At 40.5% G+C, this 8,469-nt stretch overlaps 1 pseudogene; it reads left to right on the top strand.

The window, feature by feature from the left end:
• Positions 1 to 3,477: 3,477 nt before the first annotated feature.
• On the top strand, positions 3,478 to 4,107 carry LOC138084740 (glycolipid transfer protein pseudogene; annotated as a pseudogene).
• The last annotated feature ends 4,362 nt before the right edge of the window (positions 4,108 to 8,469 follow it).

The raw sequence follows: 8,469 nt of genomic DNA, 5'->3' as shown, positions 1-8,469 counted from the left end.
GTCAGAACTCCATTCTCCATGCTATCTAGGTTCAAACCTTACAGAATTAGTAGGGAATTGTTAGAGATGGAAGTGATGTATAGGGACTTTATGTGGTTCCCGTTGCCAGGGCAACAACTCTCTTTGTTTTCATTCAAAGCTGCAGCTTTATCTGAAGCCTGGGTCTCAGGTATACTGGGGAAACAGTTAGAAAATCAAAAAGAAAAGAAAGCAACTGTATTTTGAGGAAACAATTTTATACTAAATCATTATTTCATTGGCCCTTCTTTTCCTAATTTATTCAAAGTGGAAACTTAGATTTCTTTTTCCTCCAAATATATTTATAATATAAAAACTAGAAAATTTTGCAACGTTTATGTACAATTATTTTTTTTTCTCCATTACTGAACAATATTATCAATTTATGACAATAATTTCAGGAAAGATTTTTGAACTCTTTCTGAAACTTCAAGATATTGCCTATTAATCTCAAAAATGTTGGGGTTTTGAAATTTAAAGGAAGAAGAAGTATACATAGATCAATTGGCTGCCTACGGGTGATGGAGAAATGCATGCAGAAAGGTGCTTTAGTCTAGAAGACAGCTGGCTGAAAATTAGAATGCCAGAGTACACCAAAACTGCATAGGGATGAAGAAAAATCTTAGCTAGAGCCCCAGCTGTTAGTAGTAGCCCACTACTTCTTGTGAACCCTGTAAATGAGATTAGGCTTCTGTGGGTGTGATTTTCTCTTTACAAGACCATGTTCTACAGGCCATTAACAGGTAAACACACACATGTACACACACAAGATCAGTTAAATCTGAGAAATGATAATTGAAGTGTTCTGTAATGTTTATAATATGTTGTATATAAATTCTGTTTCCATATATAACAAGTCACTTAAATTCTCACAAGAATAGTATTACAAGTAGGTATTATTACAAAATTTAAGGAAACGGATGTTGAGAGGTTAAGAAACCATCTGAAGGTCACAAAACCACTGAGAAGCAAAGCTGGGCTTCCCCTGTGAAGTTTAGCTCTAGGGTCCATGGTCTGTTAAACTATCATGTGTATTTCTTTATAAAGTTAGATTTCCTCATTTCAAGATTTCCCATTCCTTTGATATGTCTATTATTGTATAAATCTTTAATATGGAGGTGAGTATTATGCAAAGTTTCTTAAATGCATTAACCACTGAATATTTTTTTCCACAGATTTTTATAAGGGAGGAGGTACACTATGAAATGCTGGTCTGGGCAATCCGTGTTGATTGCATTTCTATAATAAGATGATTCTGAGAATAAGCAGAGAATTTTTCATGATATATACTGTGCATAGAAGTTAAATAAGCAGGGTGACAATATACAGCCTTGACATACTCCTTTTCCTATTTGAAACCAGTATGTTGTTCCATGTCCAGTTCTAACTGCATATGGACCTGCATATAGGTTTCTCAAGAGGCAGGTCAGGTGATTTGGTATTCTCATCTCTTTCAGAATTTTCCACAGTTTATTGTGGTCCATACAGTCAAAGGCTTTGGCATGGTCAAGAAAGCAGAAATAGATGGTTTTCTGGAACTCTTTTGCTTTTTCCACGATCCAGAGGATGTTGGCAATTTGATCTCTGGTTCCTCTGCCTTTTCTAAAACCAACTTGAACATCTGGAAGTTCACAGTTCACGTACTGCTGAAGCCTGGCTCGGAGCATTTTCAGCATTACTTTACTAGCGTGTGAGAGGAGGGCAATTGTGTGGTAGTTTGAGCATTCTTTGGCGTTTCCTTTCTTTTGGATTGGAATGAAAACTGAACATTTCCAGTCCTGTGGCCACTGTTGAGTTGTCTAAATTCGCTGGCATGTTGAGTGTAGCACTTTCACAACATCATCTTGCAGGATTTGAAATAGCTCAACTGGAATGCTATCACCTCCACTAGCTTTGTTTTTAGTGATGCTCTCTAAGGTCCACTTGACTTCACATTCCAGGATGTCTGGCTCTAGGTGAGTGATCATACCATTGTGATTATCTGGGTCATGAAGATCTTTTTTGTACAGTTCTTCTGTGCATTCTTGCCACCTCTTCTTAATATCTTCTGCTTCTATTAGGTCCATACCATTTCTGTCCTTTATCGAGCCTGTCTTTGCATGAAATGTTCCCTTGGTATCTCTAATTTTCTTGAAGAGATCACGAGTTTTTCCCATTCTGTTGTTTGCCTCTATTTCTTTGCATTGATCTCTGAGGAAGGCTTTCTTATCTCTTCTTGCTATTCTTTGGAACTCTGCATTCACATACTTATATCTTTCCTTTTCTCCTTTGCTTTTTGCTTCTCTTCTTTTCACAGCTATTTATAATGGCTCACCAGACAGCCATTTTGCTTTTTTGTATTTCTTTTCCATGGGATGGTCTTGATCCCTGTCCCCTGTACAATGTTACGAACCTCTGTCCATAGTTCATCAAGCGCTCTATCAGATCTAGTCCCTTAAATCTATTTCTCACTTCTACTGTATAATCATCAGGGATTTGATTTAGGTCATATATGAATGGTCTAGCAGTTTTCCCTACTTTCTTCAATTTAAGTCTGAATTTTGCAATAAGGAGTTCATGATCTGAGCCACAGTTAGCTCCTGGTCTGGTTTGTTGACTATATAGAGCTTTTCCGTCTTTGGCTGCAAAGCATATAATCAGTCTGATTTCGGTGTTGATCATCTGGTGATGTCCATGTGTAGAGTCTTCTCTTGTGTTGCTGGAAGAGGGTGTTTGCTATGACCAGTGCGTTCTCTTGGCAAAACTCTATTTACCTTTGCCCTGCTTCATTCTGTATTCCAAGGCCAAATTTGCCTGTGACTCCAGGTGTTTCTTGACTTTCTACTTGGCATTTCAGTCCCCTATAATGAAAAGGACTTCTTTTTTGGGGTGTTAGTTCTAAAAGGTCTTTAGGTCTTCATAGAACCATTCTACTTCAGCTTCTTCAGCGTTACTAGTTGGAGCATAGAGTTGGATTACTGTGATATTGAATGGTTTGCCTTGGAAACAAACAGAGATCATTCTGTCATTTTTGAGATTGCATCCAGAAAACCAGAAAGTTCATGATTTTCCCCCACTTCTCTTTCCAAATGTAAGTCTTTTTGATGCATATTTTAATTCCAAAAGAAATAATAAAGATGAAATGATTTCAGATTAGACATCTATATATTCCTTCTTTACAAAGTTATATTACAAAAAAAGAAATTTAAAAGGATAAATAGAAATAGCAATAGCAAATAAGAAAATACATGATCTTTGGTTCATATATTTCAGAAATTCCTGAAAGATAAAAGACAAAAAGGAATGGATTGATAGATAAATAAGAGTAGAGGAAATCTGAATTCAAAGATGCGTAGGAAAGAGGAATTACTCCCCACAAAGGATGAAAAATACCCAAAGTAGGACGGCGACGGGCCGGGGGGGCGCGGCGTGGACACCCGCGGCGCCGGCTGGGGCATCACCGCGGGCCTCGACCCCAAAATGGCGCTGCTGGCGGAGCACCTGCTGAGGCCCCTGCCTGCAGACAAGCAGATCGAGACGGGGCCCTTCCTGGAGGCGATGTCCCACCTGCTGCCCTTCTTCGATTGCTTCAGCTCCCCGGTGTTTACTCCCATCAAGGCGGACATAAGTGGCAACATCACTAAAATCAAAGCTGTCTATGATACCAACCCGACCAAGTTCCGGACCCTGCAGAACATCCTGGAGGTGGAGAAGGAGATGTACGGGGCCAAGTGGCCCAAAGTGGGGGCCACGCTGGCACTGATGTGGCTGAAGAGAGGCCTGCGCTTCATCCAGGTCTTCCTCCAGAGCATCTGCCACGGCGAGCGGGATGAGAACCACCCCAACCTCATCCTCGTCAACGCCACCAAGGCCTATGAGATGGCCCTCAAGAAGTACTACGGCTGGATTGTGCAGAAGATCTTCCAGGCAGCGCTGTATGTGGCCCCCTATAAATCCGACTTCCTCAAAGCGCTCTCCAAGGGCCAGAATGTGACAGAGGAGGAATGCCTGGAGAAGGTCCGCCTCTTCCTGGTCAATTACACGGCCACCATCGACGTCATCTATGAGATGTACACCAGGATGAAAGCCGAGCTCAACTACAAGGTGTAGGCCAGCTCCACAGCGGGTGCTCCGGATGGCACACCCCCGGACGGCACACCCCCGGACCGCAGACCCCTTGCAGGAACAGGCAAACCCGAATCACTGCAAATCTGGCTGGCCAGCTGCCCCTGCCCGTGGCACACCCCCAGAGCAGCCTTGTGTCGGGCCAGGGCCCACACAGGGCCGGCCCTGGTCTTTTAAAAGTCACGTTTGGGATCTGCCCTCCTGGAGCAATAAATAACCGTCACACTTCCGAATCTCCTTTGAATTTCATGACAGCACAGACTGACTTTATGCCTTCATTTCAGTGTGGTAAAGATCAATTAATATTTCTAATAAATCAAGTCCTAGGGTTTTTTCGTCCCCTCCAGCCCCCATTCGGAGCATGACTCTGAGGCAAGTGGTGTTAGATCCGTCGCTTTGAAAATAGGCACGTGTCTTTCTGAGGAGATGGCTGAATGATGTTCTGAGTGTTTTAAGGACCATGAGGGGGTTTGATCTGAAATTATACAGGGCCCCTCTTGTGGGATTGTTTTTCTTTTTAAAGCAAACTGGTGTATGTGCTCATGTGGTTTGCACAGCCGAACCTCCAGCACTGTCATTAGGGCCCTCTCTTACTGTCTTGCCGGACAGTGTTTTTTATAGCTGAAACCAACCAGCAAGCCTTTGATGACCAAGGGAAGGCTTATTTTAAAGCTATCAGACACACATAACCAACCGTAGATGACTGCATTTGCATTCTTCTGCATAATTACCTTCTTCAGGGACAGCCTTTCCAACCTAAGCAACTACCTACCATGTGTATTCTTTTGAGGGGGAGAGGATGAACCCACGAACACGACTTACTGCCTTAACTGTCCTTCCTGGCTCTAAAAAGAATTGTCTTTTTAATGTGTCGGAATGACCAAAGCAACCCACAAAGAACTGATGTATGTTTAAAAACCCAATGAGGAACAATTGGTGATTTTTATGCAAAAACTAAATAATCCTTAATAAATAAATCCCTATTTTGGTAAAAAAATAAAAAAAAGAAAAATACCCAAAGTAAAATGTGGTTTATGGACAACTGTCATAGCAACTAATTAAAGGAAAGCATTCTGAGTATCTGGGTCACAAGGGCTACCCTGCTACCAATACCATCACTATGCAGTGAGGAGCTACCCCTGGTAAACACACTGACTGCACTCAGTATGAATGCAGGCTAGAAACAGAGAGCAAAGGAAGTCTTAAGAAACACTGTAACAACTGTTCAGAAAGAGATGGGAAAAATGTCCACCTGAGGCTTTATTTAAGGTCAGGACTTACTGCCAATTTGCTCATTGTTTCCTGACTCTTGTGTAGGTCCTTTGCTTCTTTCTCTTCTTTGGCTGTCTTCTTTTGTAATCTGATGACCTTCTGTGTTGGTATGCTTTGATTACTTTCTCTTTATACTATGTGTATATACTGATTATTTTGCATTGTGTTTACCATGAGGCTTTCATGAAATACACTTATAACAGTCTATTTTAAGCTGATAACAACTTAACTTTGTTGTATGTAAAAAATACTGCACTTTTATTAACTTTAACAATCAAGTTTTTGATATTACAATTTATATCCTTTTGCATTGTATATCCTTTAACAAATTACTGTTACTATAGTTATTTTATTTATTTTTACCTTTTAACATTTGTACTACAATAATAAGTGACAGTATTAGTGTCTTCTGAATGTCAGTAAATTTTTAACTTATTATTGTGTTTTCACTTTCATATGATTTCATATTCCTATCATCTCACATGCTAGTAAAGTAATGTTGAAAATTCTCCAAGCCAGGCTTCAACAATACGTGAACCATGAAATTCCAGATGCTCAAGCTGGTTTTAGAAAAGGCAGAGGAACCAGAGATTAAATTGCCAACATCCGCTGGATCATGGAAAAAGCAAGAGAGTTCCAGAAAAACATCTATTTCTGCTTTATTGACTATGCCAAAGCCTTTGACTGTGTGGATCACAATAAACTGTGGAAAATTCTGAGAGAGATGAGAATACCAAATCACCTGACCTGCTTCTTGAGAATCCTGTATGCAGGTCAGGAAGCAACAGTTAGAACTGGACATGGAACAACAGACTGGTTCCAAATAGGAAACGGAATATGTCAAGGCTGTATGTTGTCACCCTCCTTATTTAACTTCTATGCAGAGTACATCATGAGAAACACTGGACTGGAAGAAGCACAAGCTAGAATCAAGATTGCCAGGAGAAATATCAATAATCTCAGATATACAGATGACACCACCCTTATGGCAGAAAGTGAAGAGGAACTAAAACCTTCTTGATGAAAGTGAAAGAGGAGAGTGAAAAAGTTGTTTTAAACCTCAACATTCAGAAAACGAAGATCATGGCATCTGGTCCCATCACTTCATGGGAAATAGATGGGGAAACAGTGGAAACAGTGTCAGACTTTATTTTTTGGGGGCACCAAAATCACAGCAGATGGTGATTGCAGCCATGAAATTGAAAGATGTTTACTCCTTGGAAGAAAAGTTATGACCAACCTAGATAGCATATTGAAAAGCAGAGACATTACTTTGCCAACAAAGGTCCATCTAGTCAAGGCTATGGTTTTTCCACTGGTCGTGTATGGATGTGAGAGTTGGACTGTGAAGAAGGCTGAGTGCTGAAGAATTGATGCTTTTGAACTGTGGTGTTGGAGAAGACTCTTGAGAGTCCCTTGGACTGCAAAGAGATCCAACCAGTCCATTCTGAAGGAGATCAGCCCTGGGATTTCTTTGAAGGGAATGATGCTGAAGCTGAAACTCCAGTACTTTGGCCACCTCATGTGAAGAGTTGACTCATTGGAAGAGACTCTGATGCTGGGAGGGATTGGGGGCAGGAGGAGAAGGGGATGACAGAGGATGAGATGGCTGGATGGCATCCCTGACTCGATGGATGTGAGTCTGAGTGAACTCCAGGAGTTGGTGATGGACAGGGAGGCCTGGCGTGCTGTGATTCATGGGATTGCAAAGAGTCAGACACGACTGAGAGACTGAAGTGAACTGAACTGAAATGCCTTCAGCTCTCCTTCAGTTTTAAAGGATACTTTTATTATTAAAGTATTCAAGGTTGATAGCTTGTTTGTTTATTTCCTTTTATTTTAGCATTTTGAATATATCATTTCACTCTTTCCTGGTCTGCAAGGTTTCTGCTGAGCAATATATTAATAACCTTGTGGCAGGGGAGAGAGGCATGGATCTCTAAATGTGATGATCTTTTTATCTCTTCTTGCATACAAGCTTCTTTCTTTGTCTTTAACTTTTGACAGTTATTGCTCTTGTGTCTCATCTCAGTGAAGTCGTCTTTGGATTGAAACTTATTGGAGTATATTGAGCTTCATGTACCTGAATGCTTATATCTTTCCCCAGATTAGGAAAGTTTTATGCCAGTATTGCCTTATAAAAACCCTGTTTCTTTCTCTCTTCTCCTTCTGGGATTCACATAACGCAAATATTATTTCACTTGATGGACTCCTTTAAGTCTCATAAGCTTTCTTCATTTCTTTCATTCTTTTTTTCTATTTTTCTCTTTGACTGGATAATTTCAAATGACTTATCATTGAGTACACTGATTCTTCTACTTGGTTGAGTCTGCTGCTAAAACACTCTGTAGCATTTTTTTTTTTTTTTTAAGTTTCATCAATGTATTCTTCAGCTCCAAAATTAATTGCTTGATTTTTTTTATGAGTTCTATTTCTCTTTGAATTTCTTATTTTGTTCTTATATTGTTTTCCTGATTTTGTTAGATTGTTTATCTGTGCTTTCTTATAGCTATCTGAGCTTATTGTGACCTATTATTTTGAATTATTTGTCAGGAAATTCATTGATCTCCATTTCTTTGGGATCAGTACTGAAAGTTTATTGCATTGCTTTGGTGTTATCATATTTCCATGATTCTTTGTGAGCCCCATTGCCTTGGATAGTTGTCTCACATTTAAAGAAACTGTCACCTCTTGCAAATTTTATGGATTTTGATAAGTTCCCGGTGAGTGAAATCTGATGTGTACTATTGTTCTGGGATTAGTCATGTGGTACATAATGTATAAGGGCAAATGTTGGCTCTGGATCTGAGGGGTATGGTGTCTTGTTGGTTCAGCCTGCTGAGTCCATGACGTCACTAACTGCATGATCCTGTGGTAAGACTTGCACCAAGACTTGCACCAGGCTCATGGTTGCCACAGGACTATTGAAGCCAGGTGCCAGTGGTGGCTGAAACTCGTGGCATGCATGCCTGACTGTTGGGGCTGGCTGTAGGTGCCCATGTGGTAGCAGGGGATGGCTGTATGCCCATGTGCAGCAGTGAGTCCCAGAGCCAGCTCTTAAGGAAAGAAAGTAAA

The sequence above is a fragment of the Capricornis sumatraensis genome, chromosome 8, assembly GCF_032405125.1.
Source record: "Capricornis sumatraensis isolate serow.1 chromosome 8, serow.2, whole genome shotgun sequence".
Classification (NCBI taxonomy): Eukaryota; Metazoa; Chordata; class Mammalia; order Artiodactyla; family Bovidae; genus Capricornis; species Capricornis sumatraensis.
This window is presented reverse-complemented; position numbering and strand designations above follow the sequence as displayed.